This window comes from Dermacentor silvarum, chromosome 5 (genome assembly GCF_013339745.2).
Source record: "Dermacentor silvarum isolate Dsil-2018 chromosome 5, BIME_Dsil_1.4, whole genome shotgun sequence".
NCBI classification, from domain to species: Eukaryota; Metazoa; Arthropoda; class Arachnida; order Ixodida; family Ixodidae; genus Dermacentor; species Dermacentor silvarum.
Genome location: NC_051158.1, coordinates 95,336,621 through 95,351,783, shown reverse-complemented (window position 1 = coordinate 95,351,783; position 15,163 = coordinate 95,336,621). Strand labels below are relative to the sequence as shown.

The following is a 15,163-nucleotide window of genomic DNA, read 5'->3' as shown; positions in this document are numbered from 1 at the left end:
ATCATGACTGTGGTATAGCATGTTTAAGAACACTTTTGTTTATTGACCTGACTAGGTCCCTGACATCAAGTATTTTATATGTAGAGTACAGCAACAAACAGCAAATGTACAGAACATTTTAGCCTGTGCATTATACAGGATAAACTTGGCATTCATGTAGTTCCAACAAGACAAAGTAAGGAATTCCATCAGAACATTTTAACGTCAATGCTAAACACATAAAAGACTAATCGAGCCCTAATGATTTATAAAAAGCAGCAATGAATCATCAAAACGAATGGGCACCGCACACACATATATATACGATATTATGGTATCTAGACCACTTTGCAAATGCATAAAAATGTTGGTCAGAGTTGGCTACACGCAGTGGTTTGAGCAGTTGTAGCAAGTCGTGTTAAGTGTAGCGCCTGCGAACAAGGAACTCTGGCGCCTGTGTGCCTGGTAGCGAATCTTCAGTACTGTCAAAAGGCGGGAGGTGTGAGCGCTGCCTCGACCTGTATCTGCGGTTGGGTGGTCTCGGTGCAGCAATGGGTAGGGGGGGGGGGGGGTTCTGGGTCCTTCTTCATACATGCGAGATTGTGCAGTGCTGCACATGCGGTTATGATTCGCACAGAACGATGGTGTTTGTGCTGCAGCTTCATGTCGAGGCAAGGGAAGCGTCGTTTCCAGACTCCAAATGCTCGTTCTATAGAGTTTCGTGTCGACGCATGGGCCTTGTTGTACCTGTGAAAATGAAAATACATAAATACTGAGTTTCGCCTGCCACCTAATGTTTCTGAAGGGACGGCAGCAACGCCTGTGAACACAGCCAGACAATAACAAGTGCTGCTTACATTTATGATAACACAACAGCTGCTTTAAAACCGTTTTCCATAAATGCAGCTGCTCTACAACTTGTTAAAGCTCATTTCTCAGTGCAAGGTTTGGCAGTCTAAAATGAATACACAAATCAGTTGTTCTAGCTGTGGTATCTCTTCTGTCAATGTTGACAGTGGTACTCAACAAATGTTTTACGTAAAGCATGACAATACATTTTTCAGGCGAACTAGTGGATGAACCAAATCGGCGTCGTTGCTGATTACAGTAGCTGATTGAAAGTAGTACTACAGCAAATATTTATTCTGTTTCCGTAATAAATTATTGTTCAGACAAGATAAGAATGTACTTGCCTGGTTCGTGCTGCCTCTCGGGCAATCTGTTCGGAGAATGGTGTCATAAGAAATGTTTGACAGGCGTAGCTAATATCTCCAAGGAGCACTCCAGACACCCTGCGCTCTTCGTACATAACTCGGGCACGGGAATTGTAAAAAATTCGGCTATCATGTACCGACCCTGGCGAGCTGGCAACTACATTGTAGAACTGCAACGGGGTCCAGTGATTGCCTGCAGGTGGTAATGTACAAACGACAGAAAAATATAAAGCAGGCACGTTAGCAAGGATATAACAATACTTAAAGAATTCTTTCAGATATGAATACACTACATGGTGGTATTCTTGTTGAACCATGTGCCGGGTTGTGCCTTACAGAGATGGCCAATCAAATGAACTCTCTTTGCCCATTGCCTGTGATGCAAAAGTATGTGGAAATATGTAGGACTAACGTTACATTTCTCACCATTCCAGCGATAGCTCAACCACAGCAGTTCCAATCATTGTACTTAAACCTACTTTCTTGATAAATTACTTTAATTAAAATATCATTTCTCGCCTCAATAACATGTACGGCAGTGGCAGAGTATCTTCCCATGACTAGTTTCGTCAAAATGGCGAATCATATATGGATGTTTCATGCATGTGAAAACGTGAACACTATTGTTTCACAAACAGTCACTGTTTGTGTGAATTAAAGAACTAAATTCTCGACATCGTCGAACGTATAAGCTCCAGTTTGGCGTCTTCAGCCTTTGCGCTCAAAATAATGTGCGCTTCTCCTTGTACAACCCTTTTTAATTGGTTCAAATTTGGGGGTAAGTGTTTAGAAGTAATTATTTAATACAGAATGAGAATCTGACCAGTACAGCACGCAAATTATCCCGTACCGTCTTTAAAATTGAGAAGCGTGATTTCCAGGCGCGAACACGCTTTTGAAAACGTTGCAAAAGTCAATTTTCAAAATGTTTTGCCAGCGCCCGTGAGCGTTTGCAAACACTGAACTCACCTGTACGTTCACTGAGAACACTCCTTTCCGTTTGCGAAACACCTCCGCTTGATCGCCGCCGGGGCTTTTATGCGCACGTGGGTGCAATTATAGCGCGCCGTAACTCCTGGGAAGTCGGCAATCTCGTAAAAGTCGCGCATTACCGAAGGAAACTGTGACGACTCCAGAAAATGCACAAGTTTGCTGAACAGGTGTCGCGCAATGAGGCGCGTCACCTTCTCGACGGCTCGGCACACTGTCGGCTGTGAAACGTTGATTAGCAGCTGCAGCATCGCCGATAGAGGCAGTCCCCGGTTGTTACCGCTTGCTTTCAGTGGGAGCAACAGCAGCAGCTCTCGCACAGTTTCTTTGAAGAATCGGTAGCGCATGCAGGAACTGCTGGTTGTTGTACAGCTCCATCGAATTTTTCCTATCGCGAAGCAGTCGCCGTGGCACTCTTGGCAGTGATTAGACTGCACCGAAGACGATATCGGAAGCGCGAGATCTATACTCGAACGCGTCGATCATACGAGCCGCCATGTTTGACTGCGCCGCGACTACTGCAAGTCGGGTCGAAGGTAGGTGCAGGGCTGCCTTGGAATTTGCCACGACTTGGTCGCGTCGAGTGCGCTTCAAGAGGGTGCTTCAAGTCGAGGCACGTTTATGAAATGGGTTGACGCCGCCTCAAGCTGGTTGGAAGTCAAGATCGAGTCAAGTTGCGTTTATGAATTCGGGGGTAAGTTTCACAACCCAAGTTACAGGCAGCTTCTTGGCCTGCGTTTACGTGTGAAGGTGACACGGGGCTTCGTTGTGTACGCGTCCGGCACTGCGGTACCTAGTAGTAGCCTACCACGTCGGACGCCTTCAAAGGCAGCCATTGCCTATTTCAGTGTTTTCTGGCACTCAACCGCACTCACCTCGACTCACACTCTAAAGCTCACTCGCACTCACTTCCACTACCTGGCACTCGCACTCACCTGCGCCTAAACTCACTGGCACTCACTCGCACTGGCGCTCACCTGCACTCACACTCACTGGCACTCAGTCGCACTCACCTGCACCCATACTCACTGGCGCTCACTCGCACTAGCACTCACAGGCACTCACTCACACTCACCTCCACTAACAGTCACTGGCACTCATTCGCACTCACCTGCACTCACACTCACTGGCACTCACCCGCACTTGCACTCACCTGCACTCATACTGACTGGCTCTCACACGCACTCGCACTCGCACTCACCTCCACTCACACTCACTCTCACTCGCACTCACCTCCACTCACACTCACAGGCACTTACACACACTCGCACTCACCTCCACTCACAGTCCCTGGCACTCACTCACACTCACCTGCACTCACACTCACTGGCACTCACCTCCACTCACACGCACTGGCACTCATCGCACTCGCTCTCACGCCTTTGCAATGAGTGCTAGTAAGTGTGAGTGAGTGCACTCATGAGTGAGTGCGCTGACCTATGGTGATACCTACTCGTATATGCATGTAATGCTTCCTTATCCTGAAAAAAAATGCTATATCTCTGTTATTATGGCTATTGTACATTTCTAGAAGGCAAACTGCGCTGACATTTGCATTATAGAGCGATAGTTATCGGTGCTACCGCACGTAGTCTTTTTGGAGCCTGTCTCATACGGTATTTATGAATCTCGCGCGTAACTTTCCAGGTGGTCCTGATAAAGGGTGTCCGATTTTTGTAGCCAGACAAGTTGGAGGGGCATCGTAAGCGAGACGTTATCACCTTTCTGGTTTTTTCCTTTGTCCACGCTACGCGCTTTTACTTGATCTATTTACCTCTGCTAGTTTCGCCACTTGCTGCACAATCAGTATTATTTTCGCGTGGTGTGCATCTCGACAAAGTGTGTTATCTAGCGTGTAACACACACACCAAGTGCAGACGTCCATCACGAGTTTTACACTCGTTGTAAACGCATCCCTCTTGTAAGGAGCCTACATACAGGAACTCTAACGGGTTTAGCACAGCAACAGACTGGTTGCTCACTCTGCAGAACTGCACGGGCCCGGGCCGACCCTAAAGCTCAAGACCGGCCCAGCCCAGTCCGAAGCGCTTTTCGGCGGGCTTGAGCCTGGCCCGGGCTTGAAGCCGCGGGCCCAGGCCGGGCTCGGGCTTGAAGCCACGGTCCCGGGCCGGACTTGGGCCCACTCATTCAGGGGCCTAAGTCGGGACTTCGAACACACACGAACGTTATGTATTGAATTATTCAAAGCATCCTGTGCCAAGATGAAATGACACGTGCAAAGAGTTGGCTCTTAGTATACCTTAGCACAGAAAATAGGATAACAGATGTAAAATAGGGTAAAATATGGAGTTTTAATGTTTCCTGTTTCACAAAAACGAGCTTTGTTTCCATGTCTGGAAAAACTAATTATACCAAAATACCTCTTCAAACCACTGCGCTGTTAAGTTTTGAGATTGCAATATTACCACTCTCGACACTATCATATTGTTTTAGCGCTAACGCAAGGGATGTCTCTTTCTACTTGTACGTTTATTTCGTGCTGTACGCCCGTGAATTGACCTGTCTATATATACAGGAAGTTTCATGTAACTTTAGCATTTAAACATATACAATTGCAACGAAACTGGACCGAACCAAGGTTATGTGTGCCGTTGCTTCAAGATGCTAAGATTATTTTTGCATTACGCCTAATTAGATAATTAGTCGTAATAAATAATCAACTTCACAAATAATTTAATTTGATGAAAAGTGTCAATGAGAAAATTGTAGAGCAACATGACAAGCCCGCGAATACATGCAAAATATCCGCGCGACTGGCCGCTCGAGGCACTTTGCGTGTATTCGCGGGCATCTTTCACGCTCGGAAAAACACTTTTCTGCAACACATATTGTGCAACAGAAAGCTCTATCGGCTGCTCATTGACAGCTTTCATCTAAATAAAAGGTTTGTGAAGTTGATTAAAGAATTACGACTATTTACCTAATTAGGCGGGCTGCAAAAAAATAATCTAAGTATCGCCAAGCGATGGCAAACATAACCTTGGTTCGGTCCAGCTACGTTGCTTTTGTATATATTTCAACTTTGGCTAAAGTTGCGTGAAGCACCCTGCCTATATATATATATATATATATATATATATGCCAAATGTTCTCGCAGCACCAAAACGTACAATAAAAGGGGTAAATGCATGTTATGGGCCCGATCATTGATGTCCCATGGGAGCAACAAAGATTTCGGTCTTTTAGTGCTTATGGAGTGCAGCTGATTAGACCCCGTGAAAGTAGGGGTGACACATACTGCGCAATCTGTAAGTAAAAAATGCATCTTTTTTTTTGTTACTTACAGGCTGGACCTGGTCATGGAAACGAGGGCCCTAGCTAAACTTAGTAATGAACGCCCGGGCCGGGCCCGAGCTTAGTGACACGGGCCCGGGGCGGGCTCGGGCTAGGAACCACGGGCCCGGGCTTGGCTCGGGCTTCATAAAGTAGGCCCGGGCCGGGCCCGTGCCAACGAATCAGCCCTGTGGAGTGCTCTTGTTCCCTCTCAGGCTTTACAATACCAGTACTCTAGGCTACTATAGTCTCAATAACACCCGGAAGCGGCGTGCAAGAAAGCAACGGGAGAGTCGAACAAAGAGACAAACAAAGCTTTCCTTTAAAACTGTTGTGAATTTTAAGACGATGCCGAATTCGCACCGCTATCCCGTGCCGGTTGTCACGAGAGCATGCAGCTTCCTGAATTCGACGGGTACGACCGATTCTTCGGCGCTGTCGCAAGGGCGCGTGAGCGTATTGAGAATGCTTCCGAGAGATAGCGCAGCTGCTTCAGATATCGCGGCAGTGGTTCTTCTTTTCATTCCGCACGTCTCGCACATACTGCAGTGCACACTGGTCGCAAGAACACTGCCCCGGCAATACACAGCGACTGACAGATTACGGTGAGCTGCGCCTTGTCTTTTGTCCTACTGTGTTATACAAATTATTGTTCACGGAAATTACACGTTTGTTTCTACCTAGCCAGTTGACTAGAGAGTACTTTAGCTTTGCGTGGTATTCGATGTGTTAGAGTGATACGGCAGGACTGGAGCCACAGTAGATCGCACAGTGGAGAGATCAACGTTTCAGCATACCGTCATAGCGTCCCCTGCTTAAACGTAAAGATACTTTATTGATGCATGGAAGAATTAGGATATCGTTACGTGTAGCTTATGTACAAGCATATTTGCAATATTCTTACATGTAGGCTAACGGTGGCCAAGATGGCGACCCTTACCAATCTGGAACACTTCTGCCCGTATTCACAAACGGAACTTACCCTTAACTTATGACTTAAGTAGCCGGTCGATGCTTAACGCGCTTCATCGACAAATCTTGTACTTAAGGTAAACTTTCATCGACGCTTGAGTACCGGAAAGTAAAGTACAGCCATTGGCAACCTTAAAGGGCAACTCCGGCGATTTTTCAATGTCAACGGATGTCGATGAAATTCGTTGGGTCTGTTCCTCTGAATACCCCAGTCATGTCCTAAAAAAAGCAGGCTTGAGAGTTGCACAGATTTGTTACAAATGAATTTAATTTATTGCCTCGAGCAACCTACCTTACCTGCTCCTCAGCTACAGGCTACATTGTGTATGGAATGGTCCACGCAGAGCATGCCGGGATCATGCAGACGACAGCGACGAAAGCGTGCAGGAGTCGACGATCGTGATCTAGTGCTTGGCGTGAGATGTTGCTGTCGCGAAAAGTTGCATTCCCTGTGGACGGGCAAGTAATGCGGGGTGGCAAGCGGTGTTGCGTTGTTGGCTGCACGAACTTCAGCCCTCGCCATCCGCAAACACAGTTTGAATCGATGCCGATCGCGTTCAGCCGAGGTTAAGCCTATCACAGTGGCCGAGTTCGTGCGTCTGCTGCTGGCGGAACAGACCGACTGATATGAAGCTAATTAAGCTATTAGGATAAGGAAAGCTGCTTCTGTAGTTCAGTTTTGACCATACGTATTTGAAATAAACCATTATTCATTTCGTACAGTGCACAAGCACAAAGCTAGAAGCGACAACACGACGCGCAGTCAACATCCGTATACGTTGCCGTTCTCGAATGCGGCCAGTCGCACTCGCCGGCGCTTCCCTAAATGAAATGTGACTACGCACATCCATGGATGTATTATTGCCTATTGTTATACTGACTCATTATTTAGCTTACGAGGTGCACTGTTTGCCTCGTATCCCAAATGGGCAGCAAGCGGAGGCCCCTTCGATACAACATACAACCGTCTCGTTCAGCTGCCAACGATGTCATACTTCATGACATCGGCGTTTCCGCGAGAAAACTATGCATTCTCTAAATGAACGATCATACGCGCAATGTCCTAATCTATGTCTACATTACGGAACACTAATTGTTGTCATGAAGAGAATACGAAGAATGATAAGCAGGCTGCACAACGCTTCCCTGTATATACGGTCTCCCGCTCGCTGTTTCTGAAGGTGTATGGTCTCACGTATCAGCGCGACCCAGAGTGATGTAACGGTGCTTACATGCACAAAATCTGCGTGTTTTGATATCTTCCAACATTATTTGATGTCACCAATGTGCGGCTATCTCAAGCGAACGACGTACGAGTGGTCGCTGTACCTGCCGATGTAAACAAATGCACCGGTCGGTGCTTTGGACTGTCAGCGGCGTTCTTGTGTGATACAAATGCGGAAAGTCGTGCTCCACGTCTTACAGTGAGCCTGCGATGCGGTTCCCTGAGACGGGTAAAACACCTAAAATAGCAAGCAGCACGTATATCAGTGGTTAGGGCTACCCTTGGTCTTCATGTTGCAGCGCGATATGTTGCGCATGGGTGCTGGCTCTAGTGGTGGAGGACGGCGATTCGCGGCTATTGAATTCGTCTTAATCATAACTGTCACTGTTTGACAGATCTGAATACGGGGCGCAGCTTACAATGTCACGCGAAGGTCCGGCGCGGTCACGAGTAAACTGAGCATGTGATCTTCGCCAGTTTCGTTCGCCCCGCGGGTGAGACCGGCATGAGTTGTGCGCCTTCCCCGCCGGGGATACACTCGTGACGTCACAGGCAGAGGTTCGCTCGGCTGCTTGCTCAGGTTTCGGTTTCGTTTTTGCGCTTTTTTGCTTATTTAAAATTATTTTCAAATTTGCGGAGCAATTATCCTACCAGGTGCGTCACAGGAGGGTCTCGGGAACCTAAATATTTTATTAGCTTGACATGGTCAAAAACTTGCCGCAGTTGCCCTTTAAGTGCGACTTTCGCTACTCTCGCCTAGCTAGCTAGATGGCCGACTGCTATGGCAGCCTCGCCGACTTTGCCGATTTCGCCGGACGTGCGCACGATATTGCTCGAGGATGAGGCATACCGATACGCGCCGCCACTACGGCCACGGCTTAGGGCTCGACAGAATCCCATGGAAGTATACAACGACGCGGAATTCTCGTGGCGGTACCGGTATGTCGTGGCGGTACCAGCAGTTTTTAAGTTGACCCACGTCCGCGGCGTTACGTTATGGTTGCAGTTGAACTCATCCTCTATTTTTTTCTGCGGCTCCCGTTTTCGACTGACGGATACAGCGTCCGTTCTCTCGTTCTCGACCACGCTGCGATAGCGCGAAACGAGCTTCTCCGGAAAAGTTTTATGGCGACAGCAATTATATGGACACTTGAACCGGATTTCTGCCATCGGCGTCGCCGTCGTCGTCGCCGTCGCCGTGAGGTTCCCTATAGATAAAATCTTCGCCGCGCGCCGTATGCCCGAGCGGAAGCGTGCGGGGACGCGCGCTATCACGGAGAGCGAACGCACTCAATCTCCCACGCGCAAGCAAGGAAGCGGAAAGCCAGCGCCGGAGGGAGCAGGGGGGGGGGGCACTTCTCTGCCAACAACCGCGCTCGTCGGTCGTCCGCACAGTCTCGCGGCGAATGCGCCGTGCATTCGCCGCTCAGTTTCCGTTGAAGCGATAGACCGCACGTACCTTCGCCCGCAGCGGCGTATGGGCTTGCTGCCAGCGTTTTGACAGTCGTTGTCTGCAGTCATTCAGTGTGATCTATTCGTGTTTGTGCGCGCTCACACCACGCTTGTTCATTCAGTTAGTAATAGTCGGGCCACATTTTCCAACGCACGCTACACATGCAATGCTGCCCGGATCGGCAGTGCAGCGCTACAGGTGTGTCGCTTCGCACGCGCTGCCCACGGGAACCGCTTCTCATCAACACCACCGTTTCACACGCGCCTTCTCGTGGTCATCGAGTCTCTCTTCATGTCGGTCTACTTACGGCGCAGCACACCTGCTTACTTAATCAGCTCATGTTTACTACAATTCACATTGCTACCAAAGCCGATCACCTTACTTCGTATGACATTGCTGTGTTGCTATCGCATTCATTGCTTCGCCCTTAGGGCGAAACTGTGACATTTTTTTTTACCCATCGTCCGAGCGGGTTGAAAACACACACACACTCTCTACGCACAAACACCGCACGTTTTCAGCAACAAAACCAAAAAAACATCTAAAAAAAGTCGGGACGGCGACACACACAACCGCAGTGGCTGCGAGAACCAATGTGAACTTGTGACCAGACGAGCTTGAGTAAAGCGCTAAAACCAAATAGTTCTTTGTATTTTGCTCACCAGAATGCGCGTGCAAGCACTGCAACATTTATATCCGCATTACTCTGCTGCATTTTGTTTTACGATTGAACCGATCCTACACGTAAATTATTTACGTATCCTCGACACCAGACGACATACTTGACCCGAAAAGTGTTACTTTCGAAAGTGATACGTAAGTGTCGTTTTTGAAGTACTCTCCTAAAACTTTCCTAACACTTGTACTTTTCCCGCACTTATTGACGCTACCCTTACGAAAATGTCAGATATGGCCCTTATATGTTTTATATATGGCCATATTTGGACATATAAGTGCCCATATAAGGCCTTATACTGCCATATAAGGATCCATGTAAGCACTTATACTGCCATATAAGGGTCCAGATACGGCCTTATACTGCCATATAAGGGTCCATATATGGCCTTATACTGCCATATAAGGGTCCAGATATGGCCTTACACTGCCATATAAGGGTCCAGATATGGCCTTCTACTGCCATATAATGGTCCAGATATGGCCTAATACTACCATATATGACTGCAAGTAAGGCTTTATAACGTCATATAAGGGTACAAATAGGCGTTCTACTGTCATATATGGCTGCAAGTAAACACTTTATATTGCCATATAAGGATTTAAAAGTATACCTAAATTGTAGTTGTAACCCCCCTCCCCCTCCACTCACGCGTCGAGCCCCACCAGTCCAACGTGCACCTTCAGCGCTCTGTGCACACTGTCATTACCATTCAGGAGATGGCTTGAGGTCGAATTTTCCGGATTAACAAAAACACTCTATCACCTACTGTCTTCTATTTACTCATTCACTCTTAAATTACTTTGAGTAAAACGCTGAAGAAATAAACATTGTCATCATCCTTATATATTAAAATTATAATTATTATAATTATGATTTATTATTATAATTATGTTTTGTATTATAGTTATTAGGCATTTGAGTTGCTGTTGGATTCCTCTGGCTAAAGCAAGGTAATTACATATTATGTAAAGTGTTTGCTTCCCCCCCCCCCCACACACACACAAATGTACCCCCCCCCCCCCCTGGCAGAGATCCTGGGTGCGCTACTGCCGTCTAGTATGGGTTATTAGCACCGCGCCTGCCGAACAGCATGGCCTTTTTTACGAGATGTAGCTATACTGCACGTAACGAATGCGATGCTTTGCACTGCAGCTATAGGCAAAGCATCTCAATCGAAATGAATGTGCTTGCACCGAGCAGGTAGTAACGAGTTGAAGTGAATTTTATCGCAGAAACACACACAATCAACTCATCGTTTTGCACGTTGGCTCACAACCACACCCGATGAATATGTCTACTTTTTCAGAGAGAACATGAACATATACTTTTGCAATCATATATACCGGCCTATGTAAAGCAGCCTGGGAATATTAAAGCATGAGTTAGGAAACCTGCTGCACGAATTCCTATTCGTTATATCAGCTACTGCACAAGCACAAACAAAAATTTTGCTACATCAGTCAATCTAGATACTTTATTCAAGCCCCATTAAATGAAATACTGCCCAAAATTACCACCAAGCTAAAGTTTTGACACATTCAGTGAAATCCAAACCGAAACCAAACGTGGAATGGCCAATGCAATGTATCGCTTGGCAACACTGGTAAGCTTGCTGCGCCGGCAGCACATGGACGGCAGCTGTCAGATACCGAGGCCTGTTTTCGTGTGTAATTTTCGTTCGTGCATCCGTGTTAACGCAATGTTCTCCGCGGTTAGTACTGTAAGTAAAGGGAAGCAGCGGGCGCCTTCACCGGCGCGGCCCTCGGCGATCGCTTTGTTTGTATGTGTCGCGCGCACGGTTGAACTTTTGAATACCGTGGCTGCGCGTTGTCGCAGTGCAGTGATGATTATATGCCAGTGCTCATCGTGAAACTGCACAAACCGCGTCACTGCTGATGGAGCTGCCACGTACGTAGACGGCGGCGCCCGAGAAGACCTTTTCTGAAGAGAATGCGTGCCTGGCGATTGTCACTTGCAGTCGCAACTTTTACAAAGGTACGTACAATCCCCCCCCCGCCCTTTTGCTATGTGCTATTTGCATAATTTTGAAGCAGTGCGTGTTGCGATACCGCGTAAAGTATAAACCGCATTCACGCAATCTTGCGCGCGACAACAAGCGACGCGATGGAGATGGCTGTCGCGTTCGTTCGTCGCCTACAAGTCGTGCAGCATGCAAGCGACGAGACGAGCGACGTCTCACCGGTGTTGCCTTTATGAGGGCAGCAAATACTCGCCGAAACTGGCGTGACGCTTGCTTTATTAATTTAACGGGTTTTAGTGTAAAGAGCAGCATAAATATTTCTAAATATTTCACTACGTTATTATCCTTGCACGTATCAAAATCTAGTCGCTTGCTCGTTCCGTGCGACAATCGGTAGTACTTGACTGATGTATATCCAGTTCCGGCTTCGCGCTATTGGCTAGTCGCTCATAGCACTTCCGGGCGACGAGCGACGTATTCTAAATTTCTAGAACCGAGCGATTGAGCGAAAAGACCAAGCGATCTGTTCGCGCGACGGCCCGTTTCGTCGCTCGTCGCCGTTGCGCACAAAATCGCGTGAATGCGGTTTGTGCTTAAAACACAAGCGGGCGATTCCGCTCCTTCAGTTTCGTCTACAGTCCCTATTATTGTTATGTTTGCCTTGGAGTTCGTGGCGTATGTACATCGGACCCTGACAACCCAATTACAAGTACGAATGATCTACTAGCACAGAGGCTGACTGTCATATTAATTTGATTGCAGGTCTGCGTTATTCGATCGATCGTCCTTGTTTCGAGTCATGCTATGCTACACGCTATGAAATATCTTGTATTACTTTATGTGTTTGAAATCAGCGTTGTAGTTTTGGAGCTAGATGTAGCTATATCATTTGCATTTATTTCACTGTGGTGTGCGCGGCACCTTGTAATAGTCTTTGCAGAGACGGAGTGTACCTGGCTGGCTGGTAGGCGATTCGTCTAGCCGAATTTTAACCAACTTCGTTTATATTAGTGGGCTTTGTCATGCTGGCGGACCTCCAAATCACCCTGGTGACATTACTAAATGCAATTATTAATTATCAACTTTCGTTATTACTATTTGCTGCTGTTGCTGATGCCGCTAGCTAGAGAGCTATCCAGCACAGCTTCCTTGTCAGTATTTTTAGGTGGCCTCAACTGTGCGGTACTTTCATATGAAAGGCTATACAAATGTTTACACAGCATAGCTGCGGCTGTTTGCATCAAGAGTTTTTTTTTCTTCTCTAGTGGATATAACTGCTATGCGTAAAATTTGCCAACAGTCATTCTTAGCAGTGAAGGTACTTTTACACCGTTGCTTGCATTGAACTGTAAGATTACTACAACATTCCCAAAATGAGAGAGATTGTCACTGATAAAGTGTTAAATGGTTTTCATGTGACGTCGGCTGCATAGATGTGCAGCAATGAACTGATCTAGGGCAAAGTTCAAACGACAAGGAAAACGTTCTAATGCAGTGTCTTTCCTCAGTGAGCTAAGCAAATGGGATGTGCCAAACCAGCAAGGTGTACGAAGATTTAGCTGCAGAGACAGTTGGAGCAGTCAATAGGGAGAACACGAATGGAGATCTTTTTCTCTCTGGATGTATAGCTCACTGGAGTGCAGACTGATTTTCAATATGTATACTAGGCTCTTCGATTGGCCACCCCTGACTGCCCAGGGCTGTCCAAGAAGCGTGTGCACCAATGCTTATCATTAGTACACAACACCTTGGTCAGTCTGGGACAACTTATTGAAGAAACTGTGTTCACCTTGATTTGTTTTCTGTATTGACTGAAATTATAGCTGTGCGATTTATTATTTAACTGACAAGTGCTCGTATCATAGAGATGCCGGCATGCATGCAGGTTTTTCTTTTATGTGGCGTAGCCTTCTGGTATAGGTGAGTAAAGCGCAAGATCCAAGAAGCTAGATTCATGGATATCTCAACTTGTTCGGGACTTACATGGATGTGTTTATAGGCTAAATTATTATTTATCATCATCAATCTATCATCGGGACTAAGAAATTGCACGAACTCTTACCAGTAGAATATTATCAAGCATGTTCGTGTGCATTGGCTCCACTTTGATACCAGCCAACATTTTTCTGGTTTTGCAGCAATTTTGTGGCATGGGGGGGGGGGGGCATTATGTTTTTTTAATGTTGTGATTTGCTCTTACCTTCTTTACACTGCGTTCAGTGGAACTCGTTGAAGTTCTGCATTCCCGATTCACACACTGGCGTGAAAAAATTGCCCGATTACACTTAACCCTTTCAGTGACGAAGTATCATCGACTGTCGATAAATGTATGAAATTTGCATAAATATATGCCAAGGTGCTGCAGACTCCATTAAGAGCAAGTCAAGATGGTAGAATGACTGCATATTATGATGATTCACCATAATTACAGAGTGGTTAAGTATCTAATTGTTGTGCACGCTGTAATGATAGGTCTCTTCATAAAAAATTACTGAATCACTAGTGTGTTACCTGCACAAGTTAATTATTGGTTGCAAGCTTTACTAGAAAGAAGAAATTTATTTTCCAATTGCTACAGAAATGTCCCACATCACACCTTCCGTCAAACACTGTAGTGCCTTCTCCAAAGCTATCTTCGGTAGCAATACATTTCCCTCAGAAGTGAAATGAAGGTACTTGAGGTAACCATAATGTTTAATTTACCCTAAGATTAGTTTTTGTGGTCATTTCCTTGACACAGCTGCACAGAAATGGCAAAAATAAGTTGTGCACACAATTATGTACACCGTGACTGAAGGGAGTATCAATATGAGCTTCAGAGTGTGAGGATTTGTTTACAGGAAAGGCAAATGGCTCAGCCTGAGCCAGTGTGCTCTCACCTGCTTTTCTGCTCACATGAGTTAGTAACTGTTATAATAGGGCTGACTCCACACGTTGCTTGCATTTGTTGAAACCAATTTTTTTTCTCAATATATGTGTTCGTGTAGTATTTGAGCCCACTTAATGGTAAAATCATGACAGCAGAAGCTTTCCTTGTTTTTCTTTTACCAATTTGTTAGCGTGGCAGCACATACTGTGCGGTTTATTCTATTATCGAGCCATGCTTTGTACTCGTAGAGTATATAACAGCTCTGCAACAGTTTGGAAAATGTAATGAAACAGGGAAACTGCCTTTTAGCATGTATGCACGTGGACATTTTAAGTTTGTCGCTTCATCTGTCAACTTAGATCCTTCATTTGTCATAGCACTAATACATGGGTACAACACAACAATATAGGCAAGCTTTCAATTTAACAGAAATTTTCATGGTTCTATTGAAATATTGTGTGAAATGTCGCCACTATACCACAACTTTAGTGAGGTTAGATTTCATTT

General features: G+C 46.2%; 1 pseudogene; it reads right to left on the bottom strand.

The window, feature by feature from the left end:
- Positions 1–11: 11 nt before the first annotated feature.
- On the bottom strand, positions 12–2,870 carry LOC125945904 (putative nuclease HARBI1; annotated as a pseudogene).
- Positions 2,871–15,163: the final 12,293 nt, after the last annotated feature.